This window comes from Littorina saxatilis, linkage group LG9, assembly GCF_037325665.1.
Source record: "Littorina saxatilis isolate snail1 linkage group LG9, US_GU_Lsax_2.0, whole genome shotgun sequence".
NCBI classification, from domain to species: Eukaryota; Metazoa; Mollusca; class Gastropoda; order Littorinimorpha; family Littorinidae; genus Littorina; species Littorina saxatilis.
This window is the reverse complement of record NC_090253.1, coordinates 1,682,301-1,709,800: the sequence shown is the minus strand read 5'-3', so window position 1 is coordinate 1,709,800 and position 27,500 is coordinate 1,682,301. Positions and strand designations below refer to the sequence as shown.

General features: G+C 42.7%; 1 long non-coding RNA gene across 1 annotated transcript in view; it reads right to left on the bottom strand.

Annotated features, from left to right (window-relative positions):
- LOC138975056 (uncharacterized) overlaps positions 1–27,500 on the bottom strand; it is a 61,876-nt gene that overhangs the window by 16,797 nt on the left and 17,579 nt on the right. The window lies entirely within an intron of this gene.

Here is a 27,500-nt window from a genome sequence, read left to right as displayed (position 1 = left end):
CGACATGCCGCATTTCATGAACGCTGTTTGCTTTATTAGTGCTCTTTGTGTTGTTTCTTTGTTAGTTTATTGCGTGTTGGCTTTTCGTTAAAGGCACAGTCAGCCTCCCGTAAACCATCACAGACACTATCAAAAAACAAGAAAGGAAGGTTGTTGGAACGGTTGTTATTCACAAAACAATACATTCACAGATATTTCGACCCAACGGTCTTTTAAGTGAACAGACAAACAAATATTCACACAAAACTTATCTTGATAGTTCTATCAGTTTACGTCCACTCGTCAGGAAGCCGAGCGAATGAATCAAGATAAGTTTTGTGTGAATATTTGTTTGTCTGTCAACTTAAAAGACCGTTGGGTCGAAATATCTGTGAATGTATTGTTTTGTCAATAACAAACGTTCCAACAACCTACCTTTCTTGTTTTTTGATTCTGAATTTTGGAACGTTGGCAGTCTCTTTGTTTTTGGATTTATTTCATCACAGACACTGTCAGGCTTTTTTACACACAGTACAGACACCCTTTCATTTAAACACTCACCGCTTGAGAACATCATAGGTGCCCTACGTAAAGAGCGAGCAATTGTCAAAGAATTTATTTTTGCGTGGCCAGCCGGATTGTCTGATCAGACAATCGGACGGCGCGTTTTGGCGCTAGACCTAACTTTTAAATTCTCAATAATAAATAAGCTTGTTACACAAACATTCTTAAATCATAAAAGAATTCTTTTTTCATGAAGACAAGATCAGTACAACTCGACAGAGGTACACAATAACGTGCTATTGCAGATACAGCGAGTCGCATTGAAATCACAAACTGACTACTAAATTGTGAAAAAAAGAAAAGTGGATCACACGGGTTCACGATGGCTCAGGGGTTAGATAAACCACGAAAACAGTTGTGGTTTACGCGAGCTATATATAGATAGCTATTCAAACGAACTGTGTCATTACATGCTATTAAATGCTATTGCAAATGTGTTCGATAAGGTTAGAACACCCCCCGCGGGTTAGGGGGAGTCCCATATTGGTTGGGACGAGAAAGAATTTACCCGATGCTCCCCAGCATGTCGTACGAGGCGACTAACGGATTCTGTTTCTCCTTTTACCCTTGTTAGTGTTTCTTGTATAGAATATAGTCCATTTTTGTAAAGATTTTAGTCAAGCAGTATGTAAGAAATGTTAAGTCCTTTGTACTGAAAACTTGCATTCTCCCATGCCCAGTAAGGTAATACATTGTACTACGTTGCAAGCCCCTGGAGCAAATTTTTGATTAGTGCTTTTGTGAACAAGAAAGAATTGACAAGTGGCTCTATCCCATCTCCCCCCTTTCCCCGTCGCGACATAACCTTCGTGGTTGAAAATGACGTTAAACATCAAATAAAGTAAGAAAGTTAGAACTGTTTTTTTCATGAGAAGATTTAAATTGTTTTGCAAACCATTTGAGACGGACTGGGGCTTTAAAGCCTCAAATTGATTGGGCGAAGACGACTCCGCGAACAGCCTTTATTATCGATGTGTGTGTTGATTGTTAGTTTCTTGCTTGTTGTTTGGTTAAAGCTTCAAATTATTTGGGCGAGGTACTTCGCGAAGTCCACTTCTGTGTGAGGTTGTAACCTCACTGCATTATGACTGCACCCACACCCAATATTAGCTATATCTACAGGCAATAACCAGTCCACTACCTTGAAGTGCCAGTGATAGCAAAGTGCACTTAGAAGTGCTGTGCACACGAAGCTTTGGCAGTGAATTCTCTGTAGCAAGACTTGCCAAAGTGTTCGCGAAGTGTTTGCAAAGTGGACTTTGGGCTCAATTAATGACAGCCCTCATTAGTGCTTTTTGCGTTGTTGTTTGGTATTTTGTGAAGACATTATTGTTTGGTAGTTTGTGAAGACATTATTGTTTGGTAGTTTGTGAAGACATTATTGTTTGGTAGTTTGTGAAGACATTATTGTTTGGTAGTTTGTGAAGACATTATTGTTTGGTAGTTTGTGAAGACATTATTGTTTGGTAGTTTGTGAAGACATTATTGTTTGGTTGTGTGTCTGGCGGTTGTGTTGCTGTCTGTCAGTTATAACATTATTTCAGCAAAAAGAAAGAAAAAGAAATTGGTACTCTGCATAGCTAGCAGCAAGGGCAACACACACTTGAATAGATTTGAAAAGACAGAAATGTTGCACGTATAACATTGTGGAAATAGTGTCATCTTAAGAAACTGCCTTTTTGTGGTTATTTGTAAGTTATCTTGACAAGAAATACATAAAATCATGTTCTAAAGCACTTTTGAGTACGTATCTGCAACTGACACAGTTTAGGCAGAAACAAATCCAGCGTCAATAAACAATTGACAAAAATTACAGAGATACATCGCAGAGATACGCATAATATAGATGGATAATATAGATGGATAATATAGATGGATAATATAGATGGATAATATAGATGGATAATATAGATGGATAATATAGATGGATAATATAGACGGATAATATAGACGGATAATATAGATGGATAATATAGATGGATAATATAGATTTATGCGACTTCAAGATAGCCGATTATCTTAAAGTGCCCGTGATGAAACAAAAGTGTACTCAGACCGTTTGCACACCAATACAATTAATGTCCATCCTGAACTCAGGTCAAAATGAGTTCGGCTCATTCTCTCCCTGACAGGATGCCTTGAGTTTCCTTGTCTGGCAAGGAAACCGATTTTTTTTAACATATTTAGGGCTTTTTACATTTAGTCAAGTTTTGACTAAATGTTTTGACGTAGAGGGGGGAATCGAGACGAGGGTTGTGGTGTGTGTGTGTGTGTGTGTGTCTGTGTGTCTGTGTGTCTGTGTAGAGCGATTCAGACCAAACTACTGGACCGATCTTTATGACATTTGACATGAGAGTTCCTGGGAATGATATCCCCGGACGTTTTTTTCTTTTTTTCGATAAATACCTTTGATGACGTCATATCCGGCTTTTTGTAAAAGTTGAGGCGGCACTGTCACACCCTCGATTTTCAATCAAATTGATTGAAATTTTGGCCCAGCAATCTTCGACGAAGGCCGGACTTCGGTATTGCATTTCAGCTTGGTGGCTTAAAAATTAATCAATGACTTTGGTCATTAAAAATCTGAAAATTGTAAAAAAAACAAAATTGTTTTTAAAACGATCCAAATTTACGTTTATCTTATTCTTCATCATTTTCTGATTCCAAAAACATATAAATATGTTATATTCGGATTAAAAACAAGCTCTGAAAATTAAAAAATATAAAAATTATTATTAAAATAAAATTTCCGAAATCGATTTAAAAACAATTTCATCTTATTCCTTGTGGGTTCCTGATTCCAAAAACATATAGATGTGATATGTTTGGATTAAAAACACGCTCAGAAAGTTAAAAAGAATAGAGATAAAGAAAAGCGTGCTATCCTTCTCAGTGCAACTACTACCCCGCTCTTCTTGTCAATTTCACTGCCTGTGCATCGAGCAGTGGACTGACGATGCTACGAGTATACGCTCTTGCTGTAAAAATGGCATTGCGTTCAGTTTCATTCTGTTAATTCGACAGCTTGACTAAATGTTGTAATTTCGCCTTACGCGACTTGTTGTAATGTGTTATTGATATAAGCAGATTCGCGATCGTCGATAATGATTTTTCATGGCGTTTTGTAATTTTTAAATTACAAAGGAATTGATATGTAAGGCAGTTTCAAGCGAGCTATTTTTCGCGGCTGTATTTACTGTGCAAACAACTCTAAATATGGCAAAAGTGTCACGTGATAATCAACCGTTTGGTTTCGGCGTTCACTGGAGCAGACGATTTTTTCTGTAACCAGTTGACATTGATGAAACCATATATTACGGTCTCCTTCCGGCAGCAGTCCCAAAATTTCGACTTGTTTTGACCTTAGAACGATGTCTTTATCATAACTGTGAAGAACAGAGCGGAGATCACTGTCGAAGTCGGCCAATCTGCAATCATTTTCGTCTCGCAAACACTGATCTCAAATTTAGATCATGCTCGCGAAAACCATATGGGAGATAACTCTGTATTTTTGTTTTGATAGATTCGCGTAGGACTGTAGCGTCCGGTCAGGGAGAGAATGAGCCGAACTCATTTTGACCTGAGTTCAGGATGAATTATTGTCAGTATGCAATTTTAACCTCACTGCATTATAACTGCACCTACACAGAATATTAGCTATATCTACAGGCAATAACCAGCAAGTGCCGGTAACAGCAACGAGCACTAAGACTGTAGGCACATCTAGGAATGTCACTGTGCAACTTTAACCTCACTAGAATTTATATGCACACACACGGGCCATGTATAGGCGATTACCTTAAAGTGCCAGTGATAGCAAGGTGCCCTTAGACTGTTGGCACGTCCATAAAATTAATGTCACTGTGCAATTTTAGCCTCACTAGATAATACATGCACCTAAACGGCACATAGAAAGGCGATTACCTGACATTTCTGGTGAGGCAAAAAAAAAAAAATAGTCTGTTTACGGTTACCCGACCGACCCTATTTTTTTCGCGTGACCCTAGACTTTTTTTTGGCATTTGGGGGAAAAAAAAATAAAAAAAAAAAAAAAAAATCTTGTTTTTTTGCAAAATAACGTAAAAATATGTTTTTTTGGAGAAAAAAAAAAAAAAATCCCGACCTACCGACCCTATTTTTTGGGCCTATGTTACCGTAAACAGACTTTTTGTTTTTTTGCCTGATAGCAAAGTGCACTCTGACTGTTGTTGTTTCCACAAGTCAAACGTGCAATGTTAACCTCACTAGATCATATTATGTTGTACTTGCCCCTGATGAGTGTGTAGCCATTTTGCCAGACCACGCCATGATACAGAAACTGAACGGTCTCCCCAAGAACCGGCTCAAACGGAGCAGCTTTGTCCATGAGAGCAAGAGACTTTTCAGACATCAGGAAACCCTCCCGAAGGACACACTGCCACTGGTTGTTTGAGACGAAGCAAAGACATGGGCACCAAACCAACCAGACATCCAAGTCTGCACCTCTGTCCCCTATGTCAGGATGACGTAGAGCGACGGACTCTCACACTGGCCATGATAGAGGAGAGCTACCCGCAGGAAGCATGGCTACATGTATACACCGACGGGTGTGCGACCAACGCCGTGGCCAATGGCGGAGCCGGTATCCTGATCGTGTCCCCCGGGGGGAAAACCGCTACTGCCAGTGTCGCTACTGTGAGGCACTGTACACACTATCGTGCAGAGACAGACACACCGTGCAGGCCAGGCCGCCTCCATGATTCAGGACTCCACAGATCCATGCCAACAAGTTGTCTTCCTCTCTGATGCTCTCTCAGTCCTACAAGCCTCTGAGAACGACAAGCTCCCCTCCCTGACCAACGCTCTACAACAGGTTGGAAGGTCCAGAAGAGCTGTCCTCCAGTGGATTCCGGCCCACTGTGGAATACCGGGCAATGTGATAGCAGACGAGCTGGCAAAAGGAGGAGCCCAGGAAGATCAACCCAACAACAGCGTCAGCTTCAGTGAGAAGAAGAGCATCATAAGGGCGATCACAAGGCCAAGGTCAGAAAGAGACGACTACCATCTACTGCCCAGACCGTAACAAGTTATCCTGATGAGGCTCCGCACAGGTCACAACAGACTGAACGCTCACATGAACCGCAAGTTCAAGCTGGCGCCATCACCAACCTGTACCTGCGGTCTTGAGGACCTAACAGCAGATCACATCCTGCAGAGATGTCCCCTTCTACAGAAGTAGCGACAAGAAGTGTGACCGTCCCCCACCCCACTGCAAACCAAGCTCCGTGACAGTCGACTGAAGCTGGAGAAGACTACCACCGTCATCTCCCGAGCCGGACTGAATGTGGAGCGCCAGCGAACGCCAAGAAGAAGAAGAAGTACATGCACCGAAAAGGAATTTTATAAGCGGTTGCCTTAAAGTTCCGGTGATAGCAGAATGCATGTGAACTGTTGGCACATCCATACATGTTACTGTGTAAGCTGGAAGGATAATGTATCGATTGAACATGGGATGTTCCTTCCTTGAGCCAAATGACATCAGAGTCTGACAAAAAGTCATATTGAGGTGGATAGTGTGTGTGCGTTCAGTCCTAAAAAATGAAAGGAATATTGACTAAAATCGATAGACATTTAAAGTTGTTTTAATTTTGATCAACATATCACAAATGACACAGATCTTGACAGTCATGGTTACCCTCTAACGCTGGCGCGGTATCGGAGGAACACTTGACTGTCTGGATCTGTGTAAAATGTCATATTTTGGTCAAAAATAAAAATAAGATATATATTATCACCTTCCCTTTAAAACAGCTGCTGTTAAAGGGGGACTATTGCGTCACCCAGTCACAAAAGTGATTTCATAAAAAAGGTGAAAACACCTATTGACACATGCATGTAGATGTCATTATGCAGTTTTAACGTCACTGAATTATTTATGCACTTACAAAAAATTACATATAAGTGAAAATATCTGTGTACATGCATAAATATCACTATGCAAGTTTAACCTCACTAATTTATCGATGCTCGTACAAAGATATAAGCCTACATACAGGTGAACATGTCTGTGAAACAATCCGACTGTTGGCACAAGCATACATATCATTATGCAATTTTAACGTCACTCAATTATTTATGTAGCCTACCTACAAAAAACAAGAAATTCCTCCGAGGTAGGAAAAACACCCCCGTTGGTCAAAGGGAAATAACCATTCTCACTGCCACCAACTGAGAAGGTTATTTCCCTTTGACCATTAATATGTGCCTCTATAAATGCTTGTAGAATCCTAATCCACCAATAACTCACTAACCGTGTGTTTGACTGGTCCCAATTTTTGTAAGGACCGTGTCAGGAATGTATAGAACCTGTTCACCAAGTTTGGTGACGATCGGTCCGTTCATTCTTGAGATCTATATGCGAACACAAACACACACCCAAACAAACAAACAAACACATCAAGCGAATCCTATACACACCCCTATACCGGGGGTGTAAATACATATAGGTGAAAATGTCTGTAAAAAATTCAGACAGTTGGCCCACGCATAAAAATCGGTTTGTAATTACAACGTCACTGAATTATTTATGCACCTACACAGTAATACAAACAGGTGAAAATGTCTGAACAATTCAGACAGTTGGTACATGCATAAACATCACCATGCAAGTTTAACGTCACTGTATTATGTATGCTCCTACACAGAAATACATTTTGATGAAATTGTCTGTGAAAAAATTCAGACTGTTGGCACATGCATAAATATCATTATGCAATAATAACGTCACTGAATTATGTATCCACCGACAAAGAAATAGGTAGAAGTGAAACTGCCTGTGAGGGTAAAGTGCACTGAGGATGTTGGCACGTGCATTCGTGTTACTGTCAGGCCGCGATAAACAACTGAGCTCGCGGAAAGCTGTATGCAACGCCAGACACACCAACACTTGCGCACGTTAATTCACAATAAAAAGTGGCTTGATGGTTGGTTGCTGTCTGGGCTGGTTTATATGGTCCGTGTGGGTTTTACCGGCCCCGCTTCATTTAGTTTTTGTTTTTGTTTTTTGGTTGCGCGCGTGTGTGTGTGTGTTTGTGTGTGTATGTGTGTGTGTGTGTGTGTGTGTGTGTGTGTGTGAGTAAATGTGTGTGTGTGTGTGTGTGTGTGTGTGTGTGTGTGTGTGTGTGTGTGTGTACGAGGTGTGACATTGAGGGAGTGCGAGAGAGAGAAAAAAGAAAAATAAGACAAGCAAGTAGAAGGAGGAGGTGGGAAATAATCACAACAGTTATAAATGAGCTTTCTGCAGCATAATATATCACAAGTTAATATGCGTAAAATTTATATAAACGACTTTCTCCAGATAAACCAGTAATTCACTCTATAATTTACCATCATTATTTTCTGGAGTGATGGGGGAGGTGGGGGGGGGGGGGGGGGGGTAGAAAGATAAGAGAGCCAAAAGCGAAGCAACGTAATGCCAAGTAACATAGCTCATTTTTCAGAGATAACTTTTCTTTGACCTGGCTCGAGAACACACTCAATCTCTGTCATCTGCTACGGGTGACGGGCGCAGTGGCAGGGTGGTAAGACGTCGGCCTCTTAATCGGAAGGTCGTGAGTTCGAATCCCGGCCGCGGCCGCCTTGTGGATTAAGGGTGGAGATTTTTCCGATCTCCCAGGTCAACTTATTTGCAGACCTGCAAATGCCTTATCCCCCTTCGTGTGTACACGTAAGCACAAGACCAAGTGCGCACGAAAAAGATCCTGCAATCCATGTCCGAGTTCGGTGGGTTATAGAAACACGAAAATACCCAGCATGCTTCCCCCGGAATCGGCGAATGCTGCCAGAATGGCGGGGCAAAAACGGTCATACACGTAAAAACCCACTCGTGCAAAAACATGAGTGAACGTGGGAGCTTCAGCCCATGAACGAAGAAGGAGAAGAAGAATCTGCTACGGGTTTTCAGACTGGTTATCAAATATAGATACCCTAAGAAAGTTTCGAAAATAAAATGCCTAGCGAATTGAATGGAAGATTCTTTCCTTTCTTGCTTAAAAGATCGTGTACATCACCACATAATCTACCAACTCTGTCCTATTCCAATTCAACAACTGTTAAAAGATCCTTGATCATACGAGACTGTGAATTGATTCAGCAATGCAAAACGCGTCCTATAAACACATCAACAAAAGGCTAAGAAATCAAACTTTTTGTTAGCACTGTAAGAAGATCCTTGATAAGAGGAGAGTCTTATTCAGCCATGCAACAAGCGTACTATACGCGCATTAACCAGACGCGAAGAATCAATCCAGTACTGTTAGAAGATCCATGATCACAGAGTCTTCCAATACTGGAATGCAGCATGTCTCCTACATACTTGCTTACTTACTTATGCCTTTGACCCCGTCCGGGGCATAGGCCGCCAACAAGAGCTCACCATTCACACACCACTTGCATACACGTCATTCGCTCACCATTCACACACCACTTGCTTACACGTCATTCGCTCACCATTCACACACCACTTGCTTACACGTCATTCGCTCACCATTCACACACCCTTTGCATACACGTCATTCGCTCACCATTCACACACCCCTTGCATACACGTCATTCGCTCACCATTCACACACCACTTGCTTAAACGTCATTCGCTCACCATTCACACACCACTTGCATACACGTCATTCGCTCACCATTCACACACCCTTTGCATACACGTCATTCGCTCACCATTCACACACCACTTGCATACATGTCATTCGCTCACCATTCACACACCACTTGCTTACACGTCATTCGCTCACCATTCACACACCACTTGCATACACGTCATTCGCTCACCATTCACACACCACTTGCATACACGTCATTCGCTCACCATTCACACACCCCTTGCATACACGTCATTCGCTCACTATTCACACACCACTTGCATACACGTCATTCGCTCACCATTCACACACCACTTGCATACACGTCATTCGCTCACCATTCACACACCACTTGCATACACGTCATTCGCTCACCATTCACACACCACTTGCATACACGTCATTCGCTCACCATTCACACACCACTTGCATACACGTCATTGGCTCACCATTCACACACCACTTGCATACACGTCATTGGCTCACCATTCACACACCACTTGCATACACGTCATTCGCTCACCATTCACACACCACTTGCATACACGTCATTCGCTCACCATTGACACACCACTTGCATACACGTCATTGGCTCACCATTGACACACGACAATCAACTATTGCACGTGCGTTCTGCATCTCTCGTGACAAGGGCACGATATGATTCAGCACAGTCATTTCCCATTCAGTCCTAACACTAGCACTTGTGACATATATACATAAATAAATAAGTACATAAAAAGATACATTAATAAATAGATACAAAAACAAACCAAATAAAGAGCGAAGAAGCAATTAACCAGACTGAGTACTGTCGTCAATCTGTGACAACACTTGGGCTGACCAGCTCATACCTGGTCAGACTGTTACCTGGTCAGACTTTTACCTGGTCAGACTGTTACCTGGTCAGACTTTTACCTGGTCAGACTGTTACCTGGTCAGACTTTTACCTGGTCAGACTGTTACCTGGTCAGACTTTTACCTGGTCAGACTGTTACCTGGTCAGACTGTTACCTGGTCAGACTGTTACATGGTCAGACTTTTACCTGGTCAGACTGTTACCTGGTCAGACTGTTACCTGGTCAGACTGTTACCTGGTCAGACTGTTACCTGGACAAAGACAATCCCTCCGCTTGGACACATAGCAAGGATCGTGCAACGAATACTGCCGGGTGATGTCTCATCATGACAGTGTTCCCATGCACTTAGTGTTCTGCATAGAACACACACACACACACACACACACACACACACACACACACACCCACACACACACCCAACACACACACACACAGACACACACACACACCCAACACACACACACACACACACACACACACACACACACACCCAACACACACACACACACACACACACACACACACCCAACACACACACACACACACACACACACACACACACACACCCAACACACACACACACACACACACACACACACCCAACACACACACACACACACACACCCAACACACACACACACACACACACACACACCCAACACACACACACACACACACACACACACACACACACATAAACACACACACAAGCACGCACACACACACACAAGCACGCACACACACATACATACACATACACCCCCTCACACACACACACACACTAACACATACACTAACACACACACGTACTCCCCCCCCCCCAACGCGCGCACCCCCCCCCAAACACACACACATATATATACACACCCGTACCGCAACCCCACACACACACACACACACATACACACCGCACCAACACAAAGAGAGTCGGGATTACTGACACCCCTCCACCCACCTACCACCCCCCACCCCAACCAAACCCCAAAACATAGATTCGGTAAATGCCAAGGGAAGCAGAAGCCGCCTATTCATCGATCGAGAGGTCCAAAGAGTGATGACATTATTCCGTGGACGCTGGTTGCTTGGGTCGCGGTCCCAATGTGCCCATGAATTATATTGACCGTTCTGACCACTGACCCGTTGTTTGGTCGTTACTGATCTTTTTGATTGCTAATTGATGTGCGCCCTTTCCCTGGGAATGTCACGATAGAGATAAAGAGAGAGAGAGAGAGTGATAGGGGAAAGTAAGAGGGGAGAGAGAGAGAGAGAGAGAGAGAGAGAGAGAGAGAGAGAGAGAGAGAGAGAATTCTAGTCCCCACTGAGAATTATGAGAGGCAGAGAGAGACAGAGAGAGAGAGAGCAGGGGCGGATCAGTTCATTTTATGGGGGGGGGGGGGTCCAAAAGTATATTGTGAAGATATGGGTGTTAAGGCGCGAAGCGCCGAGCCGACGGCGCGGAGCGCCTAGCTTGCTAGGGGGGTCCGGGGGCATGCCCCCCCCCCCCGGAAAAGTTTGAAAAAAAGGATGCAAAATGGTGCAATCTGGTGCATTCTGAGGATGATCATTACCAGTTTCAGGCAGCAGATTTTGTCACTGATTAATACCCCAAAAATATTTATTTTTTGGGGCCCTTGTTTTTATTTATTTTTATCGTGCCCTTGTCCCCTCGTCCGCCCCTGGAGAGAGAGAGAGAGAGAGAGAGAGAGAGAGAGAGAGAGAGAGAGAGAGAGAGAGAGAGAGAGAGACAGACAGACAGACAGACAGACAGACAGAGACAGACAGACAGACAGACAGACAGACCGACAGACCGACAGAGGAATGGGAATTAATAAAACTTCAGCATGTCAACATTTAGTTCTTGACATCACCGCGGCTGGCACAATCAATAACATAAGCCTGTTCTTTATTATCACTCTTGACAATAACATGCTTCCATACACCAGTTAGCCAGACTATTTAACACAAGGTCTAGCCAAACATTTCCTTGGACCACGGAACGGTCAGCTTATTGTATGACCGGTCAGCGGAGACCAATGTGTATACATCTGCGGATTGTCCGCCCGTTTCCTTTGCTTTGTGCATGTTGGCTGCGGATTTCATACCTTCTCTGACGAATAATACGGACAAAATAGTGTTTTCCTCTAAAATGGTTTTTACGTGTGCCGATTTAAGTATTACATTTTGGCTTCTTCTTGTCGTACACACACACACACACACATACACACACACACACACACACACACACACACACACACTCGTTCTGGACAACGGACACGCACTCAATACCAAACGTACACACTAATGAACAAATGCACACACACATATATAGAAATGACCAGAACGAGACAGACAGACAGACAGACAGACAGACAGACACACTCACACACACACCACACACACACACACACACACACACACACACACACACACACACACACACACACACACACACACACCCAACCCTCCCCTCTCTGTCACACGAACACAAAGAGACTACATGCATGATAATACTCAACCATGACACAGCCGCTAACAGCTGTTTATTTATTGATGATTGTCAGCCACTGACCGACCCGCGTACGTGTACCGAAAGGTGAAAGCATGATCGTTATTTTCAGGCGTCTGTACTGACTCGTTGTTCCCTTGAAAGGGATTCTATTGATCTGACCGTTTAGGTGGGGGGGGTTCTGGCGATCTTGACGAATGTGAAGACTGTGGGGAATCCACTGTACCTAAATCTAGACGCACACTGCACGATTTGTTCAACAATGCACCACAAGTATGGCAGTCAATTAAATCAAAGTGAGCGAAAGGCACAATCCTTCTCTTGCTGTGGTGTGTTCCATTAAAAAAAAAAATGAATTAGTTTATTAAAAAGCAACTAGTGGCTCCCCCCCCCCGCCCCTCCCCTACCTATCTCAGTCAGTCGAGCTCCGTCGCCTTCTATTTTCACCTTTTGTTCACAGCAGAGGAAACACGGATGGCTGACTGGTATACTCAGAAAAGCGTACATCACCTGGCATGTCACAGTGCAACGCCTCTGTGATCCGCATATATACAAAGATTGTCTATGGAACGCTATAGTTGCACTTCACAGGTAACATGTATCGGCCCCCTTGCTGCGGGTTTCTGGTACCTCTGTATATTGGATGTTAAATCCGGCTTTACACAGGTAAAAGGCTCATTATGAAAAACACAAGTACAACATACAAATGAAAATAAAATACATAAAGCAAAAATACAAAGAAGAGAAAGACAGAAACAAATAAATGTATATTATGAAATAACATAGATGCAAACGTCATCTCATGCTCTCCTTGATCCACTTTTACACCACAGTAAGGCAACACATTTATTTTGAAAACCCCAAGGAGTGTATTATAAAAAGTTAAAACCTCACCGTCAAAACAACAACTAAACTATGAGCAACAGCCCGACACAGCACTTCACAAAACACACATGAAACAATCTGGATTGGCGCAAAAGGTCCACCGGTTTTAATCATCAAAGGAGAGCCAATCAAGTAAGCGTTATATATTCACAAACACCGGTGCAGTGCAGCTTAAAAAGACTGTCAAAATTCAATTTAAGCGCTCCGTATAACGCAGCTAGGGTAAGTTTAGATTTTGTAAGATTAACTTTAACCTAACAACGTGAAACCTTTCACCGGTGTTACCTTAGGCCTGGCGCTCACTTATGTAACTTCAGCAGGACAGACGACGCACTGCAGCTTATCCCAGCCCGCTACACGTTGCGTGAAAGGAAAACAGGCCAAGTACTCGTCATAATCCCTGTCGCAGCATCAATAACAGGCAGTGCATCGTCTGTGCCGCTGAAACTGCGCAGGTATATTTTGCCCTTTAGAGTCAACTTTAGTGTTCAGTATGCAGAGATACCAGTATACTGCAGCTTAGATACCGGTAGATGGTATCAGTACAGTATACATTCTGTTCTGGCGTCACATACCTGACGTCATTATGGATACGAGGCGTAGGAATCTCCTCAATCACACGCGTTCCGCCAACACTGCCGGTTAATGCTTCCGCATTGCACTTATTTCCTCTCCATTGGTAGTTTTCTGTTTTGTTACACTATATTCCTTGAACCTTACCTGGGACGATAATAGAACTAACAGTAACAGGTTGCGGGGTAGAGGGGGTGGTGACTGGGGGTTGGGACGACCAGATTGGGAGCATGCATTTTGTTCCATCTGTGTGTGTGTGTGTGTGTGTGTGTGTGTTTATAATGTGTGTGTGTGTATGTGTGTGTGTGTGTGTGTTTGTGCGAGTCATATGGTCTCGGGTCGGGAGCTGTCTGTGGAGGCTGCGTGCTATAATTAGCTGACCTGCTGCGCGAGCAGTCACTGCAGAGTTTTGAGATAACTTTGTAACACGTTTTATTTTATGCTCCTCAAGAATACAACTTTGGGCAACGTGCCACGTAAAACTACACGCAACAAGGATTCAGTAGGTACCAAACATGCCTTGGTCAGAAGTAGAATGTAAATGAATCTTTATAAAGAAGTAGGCTACTTCAAACGACAGCCACAGCCACGGTTGGGTTCACGGCATCAAACCGATGCGACTCTCCGTCATATCATACACGTAATCAATCACATAGATGACTAATAAACATGTAAACTACATGTATACGTCTATGGTCGGACATAAGAAAGGAGAGCTTCCCCCGGGCCTGTGCATGTGTTGTTCGTTGTGCGTGTGTAAATGTACACAACAAACTGACCACAAAACTGAGACAGACCTCTTTCGCTTCAGTCTTGCAGAATTTAAAGACGAATACAGGTAGAGCGTGCATTATACTAACTGTTTGGTAAAAGTATCAAACGTTTCTTTTTATAAATAAGTGGCAGGCTTACAGGAATTACTTTCAACGTTTGACTCGAACAGCAGACGATGAATACCTGCGCATGCGTACACAATCAAAGCGGATGTAGAAGACGCGACCTATGCTGGGAAAAGGACGGCGTCGTGGAGGACAGAGAAGCGGGAAATTTCACCATTCGACGTTGGACAAGCAAACAACAATCATGGTAAGATCATTACTCGCTAATCTTCACCAAGGCTGTGATATTTTCCACCCGGTGCGCGGTCCTAAATGCACGGCGATTGCACTTTCTGCTTTGCTGTTCTTTTTGGGTGTCGCCAATTTTTGCGATTCGCCGGTCTCGCACTCGCAGTCACCATTGCAAATTTTGCATAGTCATGATGTGCTCAATTTAATTCAGCCAAGTGATTTGGACAATGTTTTGTTCGAAGGATCTGCTCTGTGCAGTCAACTTTCTGCTGAACTCGGTTTTGACGGATATTTCGGACATGAACACTTGCCCTCATCTGTCGCCGGTCATCCAGTGCACATTGAATATGTGGTCGATGCGTTTTCAGGACACACAAATTCGACTGTAGTATTGGACAATGCTTTTTCCACAATGCCGTTGTCGGAGGGATTGCAGCAAGCTCTTGCATTGTCACATTTTGTTCTTGCAACGTTTCACGAGTCAAGTGTGGGTATCTATGGTGATCTGAATTCTCAAACTTTCTACATTTTTGACTCTCATGAAAGAAATTCTGCTGGTGCGATTACTTCAGATGGAGCAGCAGTAATGATGGTGTTTGATAGTTATGCAGATTTGCTTTCTTTTTTGACAAATCAATACAACTGTTTGTATGAATTGACCCCAGTTCATTTTTCATCAATGCATACACATACAACTGACGTTGAGCAGATGTCTTCTGAATCACCCAAAACCTTGACTGATTTGGACGGAAAAACTACTGCATTTGTGAACCTGACTGATTTGACCCCAGTTCATTTTTCGTCAATGCATACACATACAACTGATGTTGAACAGATATCTTCTGCATTGCCCAATACCGTAACTGATTTGGACGGAAAAACTACTCAATTTGTGAACCTAACTGAATTGACCCCTGTTCATTTTTCGTCAATGCATACACATGCAACTGGTGTCCATTCACATTCTCATCTTGATGATTTTTCACTGTATACCAGTTTGGTTCTTCATGTACATGTTGCATTATGATGTTTTTTTCATATTAAAATGTATAGTTGTCATGTCATGTTTTGCACTATTTTCCACTTATTAAATGCAATTGTTGTTATTATCAATAGATATATAACACATTGTGTTCACTTCATATTGAACTTTTCAAGACATTGTGTGACATTTCACTTTCTCTGGTGCAAGTGGTTAAGCCAAGATGGTTACCCAAAAAATTTGTCATTAATTATATGACTGAACAATCAATCTTTTGTTAAATATCTTTTTGTTAGTCCTCGACAGCAATTACTTCGTTTACTATTTTAACCATTGATCTCAATACAATGGTGTGCACGGGTGCTACATTATTTGTGTAGAAGTTTTTTCTTGTACATTTAATGCGTACATTTTTTTCCACAATACTGTTTGTCCTTTATGACTTTGTTGTAAGAGACATTTCGAAATAACATTATTTTCACATTTATTCCTGGGTTTTTTTCTTTCTTCTTTCCCATCATTCCTTTGCTCTTAAAACAATACATAACAACTACCAAAATTTTCAACAAAAACAGATTGCAACAACATTCCTATTTTAAGCTCAGCCACACGCCGACATGGAAGTTCAATGGTACTTTCAAACTTTTTCTTCTCTTCGTCGTATTTGATTTCTTTCTATTTCATAAGTCGAGTGCATATGATTTCGGCTCGTGTTCATCGTGAGATGGACTTAGTTTCTTATGTGTGTTTGTGCTTGTGTGATCGTGCGTGCATGTGTGTACGCGCGCCCGTATATGCGTAGACATGTGTGTATGCAAGTGTGAGCGTGCAAGTGCGTGCGTAGTGGAGAACGGATACGTGCAGACGGTCAGGTATTGAGAAATGATAGGCACATAGGTATAATGTGATATATGTCTCACCACCATGTGAACACTCCCATGCAACTTCAGCGTACGCGGACATTTGTAATTAATCAGTAGAACTAGCACACTTATTACGTAAAACATATCCGCTTTTCTCTATATATATAAAGGAGACTGTGCGCGGCTCTAAAACAAGACAAAGCCTTATAACAAACCAGTGTCCAACGCCCAGTGGAAGACTTTGGCACGACTATTTTGAAGTAATACCTGAATTACATTAATCTTGTTTCGCAGACAGAAATGGGCTCGGTAAACATAATTGACCCAAAACGTCTCAAATCTGGGACATCTAGATACCGACGCCATTTCTTCTTCCTCAGAGACAGACAGGCAGACAGACAAACAGCCAGACACACGCACGCACGCACGCACGCACGTACGCACACACACACACACACACACACGCACACACACGCACACACACACACAACACACATAACACACACACACACAAACACACACACACACACACTAAAACACACTAAAACACACACTAACCCACTAAGACAAGCAGACGGACACACGAGCCAGACACACTCAGGCACTCACAGACACAATGAAACAGACAAAGACAGACAGACAGACAGACAGACTGACAGACAGACAGACAAAGACAGACAGACAGACAAAGACAGACAGACAGACAGACAGACAGGTCCCCACTCCCACCCCATCCACCTCACACGGGAGTCGCACATAATTATACGAATACTGATACTCGCTTTGTTATCTGGTATACATGTAATTTACTGATTACTCTTCACAAAGCGCATTAATGAGACAGAGATAAAAGACACACCTCAATACGTAAGTTGTAATAAATGAAAAAGTGAATACGCTCAACGTTATCATTTATCTGGAGACTATTCATCAGAAAACTATTCGTAAGCCATACAACAAAGCTTGCTCATCACGATCAGGTTATTATCAAAGCTGATGTGAATTTAAGTACAAACCAGAATGGATGACTACGCCCTGAGGATCGGATGGCTAATGTTTTGATTATTGAGGTAAAAGTACGTGTGCGTTACTGCATTATAACATTGTCTGTGCACAGCGAGAGAGAGAGAGAGTGAGAAAGAGAGAGAGAGAGAGAGAGAGAGAGAGAGAGAGAGACAGAGAGAGAGACAGAGAGAGAGACAGAGAGAGAGAGAGAGAGAGAGAGAGACAGAGAGACAGAGACAGAGAGAGAGAGAGAGAGAGAGGGGATACAGAGAAAAAGACAGTGAGACAGAGACATAGAGGTAGCAAAACACTTGGAACAATTCCAGCAGAACTCCCTCATTAATCAAAAGCCTTGGGGAAAACCCAATAACACTCACTAATAAAATATGCTTTGACGGACAGCGCTAATGCGAGCGCTACTTACAAAGAGTAGATCATGACAGAGTAAATGAAACTGTTTATAAGACCGAACGCTTTTTTTGGCATTAACACGCATCTTTATCATTATCACTGCACTTCATTACTACTTGACTCTGGGCGGATCGGGAGCGTATACAAACATTTCAAGCGCTTCATCGTGCTGCTTTGATGCATCATCATCATCATCATCATCATCATCATCATCATCATCATCATCATCATCATCATCATCATCATCATCATCATCATCATCATCATCATCATCATCATCATCATCATCATCATCATCATCATCATCATCATCATCATCATCATCATCATCATCACCGGCACGGTTGGCCTAGTGGTAAGGCGTCCGACCCGTGATCGGGAGGTCGTGGGTTCGAACCCCGGCCGGGTCATACCTAAGACTTTAAAATTGGCAATCTAGTGGCTGCTCCGCCTGGCGTCTGGCATTATGGGGTTAGTGCTAGGACTGGTTGGTCCGGTGTCAGAATAATGTGATTGGGTGAGACATGAAGCCTGTGCTGCGACTTCTGTCTTGTGTGTGGCGCACGTTATATGTCAAAGCAGCACCGCCCTGATATGGCCCTTCGTGGTCGGCTGGGCGTTAAGCAAACAAACAAACAAATTTTCTCCTTTTTTTCCCCTCCTCCTCATCCGTTCTACTCTGAAACAAATTCCTACATATAAAGACGACGGAGGGGATAAAATGTACAGTTTTAACTGCAGAAAATAAGAGAAAAGTCTTTACTTTCCTGAGAATTCTCAATCTATAAATTACTCGGTTTATTTTTGGGATTGCTATATATCTGACATGCGTTGACCTCCACCGGAAACGGAAGTGGAGAAGACGATAGACATTAAAAAGAATATAATCGCTATCGCAGAAAAGGAGGCAGCTGAATTTGAACTTTTGCTCCTGATAAAACATCTTTGTGCCGTGTGTAGCCACGTCGGACTGCAACTGTGAACTACTTTAGGAAAAGACATCGTAGGATCATGTTAGGCCAGGCCCTGATGCGAATTATAATGCAAATTATGATGAGGCAAGGCTTATATTGTGAAAGAAGATTTTGGCAGAGTTCTGCCTTATCTGCCGGATGTCTTTAAAGGGATACTCCTTCCCTCCCCCCTAACCCAATTGTTTGTTTCGATTCGTCCCATAAGCGGTTAGAGGTGTGTCATTATCATTGTCGTCACAACACACCAGTTAGTGTTGGAACGTTGAGTGTGACACGGCTATGCGCAAAATAGGATTTGTTTTTGACGTCAGAACTTCCACTCTTGAAGAGAGCTGTGACGTCTTGGTTAGCCTATTTGGTGGCGTGTCCTCTTAATCCCAAACTGTACTGACGCATGCATGTGGCGTGTCCTCTTAATCCCAAACGGTACTGACGCATACATGTGGCGTATCCTCTTAATGCCATACGGTACTGACGCATACATGTGGCGTATCCTCTTAATGCCATACGGTACTGACGCATACATGTGGCGTGTCCTCTTAATCCCATAAGGTACTGACGCATACATGTGGCGTGTCCTCTTAATCCCATAAGGTACTGACGCATACATGTGGCGTGTCCTCTTAATCCCATAAGGTACTGACGCATACATGTGGCGTGTCCTCTTAATCCCATAAGGTACTGACGCATACATGTGGCGTATCCTCTTAATCCCATACGGTACTGACGCATACATGTGGCGTGTCCTCTTAATCCCAAACGGTACTGACGCATACATGTGGCGTATCCTCTTAATGCCATACGGTACTGACGCATACATGTGGCGTATCCTCTTAATCCCATACGGTACTGACGCATACATGTGGCGTGTCCTCTTAATCCCATAAGGTACTGACGCATACATGTGGCGTGTCCTCTTAATCCCATAAGGTACTGACGCATACATGTGGCGTGTCCTCTTAATCCCATAAGGTACTGACGCATACATGTGGCGTGTCCTCTTAATCCCATAAGGTACTGACGCATACATGTGGCGTGTCCTCTTAATCCCATAAGGTACTGACGCATACATGTGGCGTGTCCTCTTAATCCCAAACGGTACTGACGCATACATGTGGCGTATCCTCTTAATGCCATACGGTACTGACGCATACATGTGGCGTGTCCTCTTAATCCCATAAGGTACTGACGCATACATGTGGCGTGTCCTCTTAATCCCATAAGGTACTGACGCATACATGTGGCGTGTCCTCTTAATCCCATAAGGTACTGACGCATACATGTGGCGTGTCCTCTTAATCCCATAAGGTACTGACGCATACATGTGGCGTGTCCTCTTAATCCCAAACGGTACTGACGCATACATGTGGCGTATCCTCTTAATGCCATACGGTACTGACGCATACATGTGGCGTGTCCTCTTAATCCCAAACGGTACTGACGCATACATGTGGCGTATCCTCTTAATGCCATACGGTACTGACGCATACATGTGGCGTGTCCTCTTAATCCCATAAGGTACTGACGCATACATGTGGCGTGTCCTCTTAATCCCATAAGGTACTGACGCATACATGTGGCGTGTCCTCTTAATCCCATAAGGTACTGACGCATACATGTGGCGTGTCCTCTTAATCCCATAAGGTACTGACGCATACATGTGGCGTGTCCTCTTAATCCCAAACGGTACTGACGCATACATGTGGCGTATCCTCTTAATGCCATACGGTACTGACGCATACATGTGGCGTGTCCTCTTAATCCCAAACGGTACTGACGCATACATGTGGCGTGTCCTCTTAATCCCAAACGGTACTGACGCATACATGTGGCGTATCCTCTTAATGCCATACGGTACTGACGCATACATGTGGCGTATCCTCTTAATCCCATACGGTACTGACGCATACATGTGGCGTATCCTCTTAATGCCATAAGGTACTGACGCATACATGTGGCGTATCCTCTTAATCCCATACGGTACTGACGCATACATGTGGCGTATCCTCTTAATCCCATAAGGTACTGACGCATACATGTGGCGTGTCCTCTTAATCCCAAACGGTACTGACGCATACATGTGGCGTATCCTCTTAATGCCATACGGTACTGACGCATACATGTGGCGTATCCTCTTAATCCCATAAGGTACTGACGCATACATGTGGCGTATCCTCTTAATGCCATACGGTACTGACGCATACATGTGGCGTATCCTCTTAATCCCATAAGGTACTGACGCATACATGTGGCGTATCCTCTTAATGCCATACGGTACTGACGCATACATGTGGCGTATCCTCTTAATCCCATAAGGTACTGACGCATACATGTGGCGTGTCCTCTTAATCCCAAACTGTACTGACGCATGCATGTGGTGGTGACTTTAAAAGTAGATTCTGCTGCTAATATGAACACAGTCACCGAGAAAAACTTCATTTTCGAAACTTTTTGCAATGTCCTCGGGAGACTTAGATACATATAACTTTTGTTTTAATATAAGGCACTTATTGGCATTGTGACGTCTTCTCGAACTTTGTTTTGCTTCTGACGTCAGAGATTCACCTTTGGAAAAGAGGGTCAAAAAGAGACTTGTTGTTAGCTTAATTGGTGTCGTATCATTTTAAATGGCTGCCTGTTGAACGGAACTGTCGTCAACGCAAGCAGACAGCGAATTTCCGAAGACAGTTGAATAAAAAAAAATGTCTCTGTTCTCCGTCAACCACACACGTGCACACACGTACAAACGACGGAATGTGTGTGTGTGTGTGTGTGTGTGTGTGTGTGTGTGTGTGTGTGTGTGTGTGTGTGTGTGTGTAAGTGTGTCACGGTTTGTGTGTGTGTTTGTGTTTGTGTGTGTGTATGTGTGTGTGTGTGTGTGTGTGTGTGTGTGTGTGTAAGTGTGTCACGGTTTGTGTGTGTGTTTGTGTTTGTTCATCGTCGTATCCATCCATCAAAACATTAATTATTTCATTTCACCCTCAACTCCAAACCGCTATTTTCGTCAGTTCCCGCACTAAATATACATCAGTTTGTTTTTCCCAGCTTGGACATTTCTGATCGGAAACTTGTTTACCGTCTGGCGTCGGTAGATATTCTGGTAACGTAATACTCCGGAAACAGATTCGTTTTATAGTTTTTTTACCATTGTAGTTGAAAAGTTCAGCCTGGAACGGTGCTCTTTCGCAAAATCCACCCCAAAAATAAATTTTAGACCAGATTCTTCCGCACCAGAGAGAAAAAAAGTCCACATCATTGACATCGGAAGCCGCGGAGTGTGACGCTTGCGAAAACCGGTGTGCTATTTTAGTCATCTCCCCTGGTGTTCGTGGTAGGAAGGAATCCGGGTCTCCCGCGGAATTCTGGGACAAACACTTTCCCCGCTTTTCCGCCAGGGCCAAAGTTCCTGTACATGATCGGAGCTTAGCACGTGCCGGCTAGTTTTTACATTTAGTCAAGTTTTGACTAAATGTTTTAACATAGAGGGGGGAATCGAGACGAGGGTCGTGGTGTATGTGTGTGTGTCTGTCTGTCTGTGTGTGTGTGTAGAGCGATTCAGACTAAACTACTGGACCGATCTTTATGAAATTTGACATGAGAGTTCCTGTGTATGATATCCTCAGACGTTTTTTTCATTTTTTTGATAAATGTCTTTGATGACGTCATATCCGGCTTTTCGTGAAAGTTGAGGCGGCACTGTCACGCTCTCATTTTTCAACCAAATTGGTTGAAATTTTGGTCCAGTAATCTCCGACGAAGCCCGGACTTCGGTATTGCATTTCAGCTTGGTGGCTTAAAAATTAATTAATGACTTTGGTCATTAAAAATCTGAAAATTGTAAAAAAAATATTTTTTTTATAAAACGATCCAAATTTACGTTCATCTTATTCTCCATCATTTTCTGATTCCAAAAACATATAAATATGTTATATTTGGATTAAAAACAAGCTCTGAAAATTAAAAATATAAAAATTCTGATCAAAATTAAATTTTCGAAATCAATTTAAAAACACTTTCATCTTATTCCTTGTCGGTTCCTGATTCCAAAAACATATAGATATGATATGTTTGGATTGAAAACACGCTCAGAAAGTTAAAACGAAGAGAGGTACAGAAAAGCGTGCTATCCTTCTCAGCGCAACTACTAAAACCCCGCTCTTCTTGTCAATTTCACTGCCTTTGCCATGAGCGGTGGACTGACGATGCTACGAGTATACGGTCTTGCTGCGTTGCATTGCGTTGAGTTTCATTCTGTGAGTTCGACAGCTACTTGACTAAATGTTGTATTTTCGCCTTACGCGACTTGTTGTTAGAGTATTTTCTTCTTTTTCTTTTTTTTGGTCTTGTAAGCTGGGAATATGTGATTGGCAAAGAGAAAGGGTAAGAGTGGGAAGTGTGGGAGGGATGGCTGAGAGAGTAGAGAGTTATTGGGCAAAGAAGGGTTAAAGAGGAAGGCAGGTGGTCATCAACACATGTTTACAAACAAGATCTTGCAATATATGCAGCCCAAAGCCAACAACATGTCAGTTGTCCCGAAGAACAATAACCTGAAATAACAACTAACTCGTCAAACAGAAAGACAGACACTTCGAGGCAGACACACATTTACGCACACAGACAAACACACAGACAGACACACACACACAGACAGACAGACAGACAGACAGACAGACCCAAACACACACACACACACACGCACGCACGCACGGCACGCACGCACGCACGCACGCACACACGCACACACAAAACCTACACACATACCAACAGACAGTTAGCGCAGACAAACAGAAACACTGATGGCAAAGAATCCGATCAATCTCCGTAAATGTAAAGTCGCTTAACAATCCATGAAACCACACAGACTTTTAAGAGCCTTAAAAAGGTCAGCCAAAGAATGGTAAAGTCTGGCACTCTGGAACCTCCCAGACACCTAATTGACGAGACAGGGGAAGGAGACAAGAGATGTTTAATCGGAACATGAAGAGGTTTTTACACCACGCGCGCGAGACGTATGTTATGGGGGCCAGGAGGCCCCCATTCATACGGATAGTTTCGAGGTTGACCATGGGCAGCGCCATTTTGTTGTGAAATACGTCATCAGTTTGTGTACACAGGAAGTTGTGACAATCCGTCACCCTATGGGAGGGGTGAAGGCAACATTGTTCATCAGTAGAAAGTTGTGAAATCCGTCACCCTATGGGAGGGGTGAAGGCAAAATTGGTCATCACTGAGTTTGTGTAACACAGAAAGTTGTGAAATACGTCATCCTATGGGAGGGGTGGCGGCAAAATTGTTCAACAAAAACATCATAGGTCGAACTGTGCCGGGTCAACCGCAACAAACTCAAACCATTCATACTTTGCAGTATTTGAGTGACTTATATACCGACATTTTTATATCTTATTTTCAGCACAGGTGTAGGAAAAAATCATGAACCAAAATGTTATTTATTTTCTAATTTAACATTTGTTTTACAAATGTGACCATGGTCTTTCAAACATACAGTGACATTAAACATTGTTATGTTAAAAAAAAGAAGAAAAAAAAAGCTTTTGTGCACAAATCAGAAAATACATTGTACATTTTACCCACAGGCCAAACCGTGAGTGTCTGTGGCAAAGCCCGACCCAGGAAATTGCACTGATTTTATTTTTTTAGATCAGTGGGAGATTGTCAAGAACAGGCGCTTGCATTTGGATGTGTCCAATGATAGTAGGTTTGGTTGTGATCAATCAGAATAATGTAGGAATAAAAATGTATGACAGTTTGGTATGATGACATGTAATTCACATATGCTGAAATATAATATTATACATCATGTAATATTATTATGGCTGTTGCCATGACCATGAAGCCCAACAAAGGTTTAATGTTATGTAATTCAAAATACCAAAATCAAGCACCTATTAATCTCGTCTATGCGCGTGAAGATTGAGGCCTTCGTAAACGTTCAACGTTGGCCAATAATAATTTTAACAATGTTGTGTCGTTTTTTATTATGTTTTATTTTGTTGATCAATTGATAAATATGTCTTCCCAACATATTACAAATCAAACAGAAATAAAGTCTTAGAGAACTACAATAATTATTGTTGCCGTCAAAATCTTGCAAGGCCTCAACAACTGACAAAGCTGTGTGGAAGAATGTGGAAGTTACCGGTCGATCGATCGGCCCATGTCTGCCAGTAGCGGTTAGGTATAATAGCACTAAATTCACTGACGGAGCAATGAAGATTTTGTGGTGTGGTGGAAAGGCGTTCGGCTACGGCGAAAGCGATCAAGGTTCGATTCCCAGCATGGGCGGTTATCTTTTCTTTTGTTTTTTTGTGTGTTAAATTCTTGTTTATTATTATTATTGATTATGAACGTTTTAATGTTTTGTTTTACTCTAATTAATTTTTTTAATGTTTAAAAAAAAAAAAATTATTAATTTTTTTACAAATTCTAGTCCTGCGGCCAGGGGGGGGGGAAGTATACCGGTACCATTTGAGAATCAGACCAAATGAGAATTGAACCATTTGGGAACATCCTTTTTTTTTCAATCACTTCATCGAAGGCCTGCGGCCCGGGGGGGTTCACATGGTTTGTTTGTTTGTTTGCCACACCCATATACACACATTTCACATTTACCGTAAAGTACCGAGTATAAGCCCATAACATTGTAAACGTCCATCCCCCACTTTGGAGCAAAATCCGTGCAAAAGGTGAAGTACCGAGTAAACGCCCACCCCCCACTTTTGCATGGCTAAAAAAAAACCACGAAAAATCGAGAACAGGGAGAGAAAAAAGGAATGCCGAAGAATGTCGTGTCAGAGTTTCTTCCCCTTGCTTTTGGCGCTTCTTTCCAAGAAAATGCCGAAGCGAAAATCTTACTCAGTAGAATTCAAGAGTTTGGTGTGGACAGAAAACAAATTAGGATGTGGCGAGCTAACAGAGATATCCTTCTGCAGCATGAAACTGGCAGAGAAAAGCGAAAGTTGAAACTGCACCCTTGTCGGACTGTGAAGTCGGAGGAGTTGGAGTTGTTAGAAAAAAAGACTTGCAGAGAAAAGCGCGACAGTTAGGAGCGGGTCTGAAACTTCAAGACTTTGATGCGTCAAACATGTGGCTATGTTATGGAGTGGTATAGCCCGGTTTTTAGACAATCATAAATGCCTCTACACAACTCTATAAATTTAGTATTTGTTTACAGACTTGAATGTAATCTGAATAGTTGTCCGCTACCGTAGCTTACAAGGCACAAGCGCACACGCACTCACACACGCAAAAACCTGGTGTTAAATGGATCTTGACACTGCCAAGACTAATTATTATTGTTTACAAAGCTTTTTACATCACAAAATCATTTCCGGGCTTCGACCAGTACCCTAGGCCGACAACACCACAAGAAACTCTACAGTCCAAGACGCAGACACCTTTTGGCTCAAACAAAGCAGCTTAACAGGTAAGACGAATAGATATTCTACTGTACGTTACCCTACTGCCATCTTTCGGCTTTCAAGATGTTGGTATGGCTGTAAGTCCTTCAGACGACTGACAAGGATGCACCAGTCCTCACGACACCGCGACCATTGCTTGACGTAGTCCTTGATCCTTCCAGTTCGTCTCGGCGGCTAACTGTAGAACCCTGCCAGCTCTCCATGCCATGGTCATGTCCACAAGCCGCAGTTGACTGGTTCAGTTCAGCCTCCGGCGATGAAAACCCCCCAGTTGGAACACTGTAAAGTTTATAGTCCATAAATCAACTTGTCTTTAGTTTCTTTCACTCGCACAATAAAAATACTCACTCGTCCAACATATTAAGCTGCATGAGCCAATATAATTATTTACACGTTAATTCCTGTTTTCTAAAACCAAGAAAACGTTACGTAAAACCCTCACATGTTTAAGCAGTGTAGCACAATAGCTTAGGCCTACACAATAACGTTAAACACAGAACCAGTCACTCTTCTCACATACGACAACATGACATGAAAATATAACCTGTTTCAAACATACCTCAAAAGAGTGTAAAGCCAACATTTAGTACAGTCGCCGGCCTGGCATGAATATGAAAATGGAAGATATCACGTAGACTGATAGGGAAAGTTCGTCAGTCTTCATCCTTCTTCAGTCAGATACCTAAAACAGGAGCCCGTCTGCTAAAGTGTTACGAAAAACATGAGTCGAGCTTGGCTCCTTGACGGCGACTGATTTTA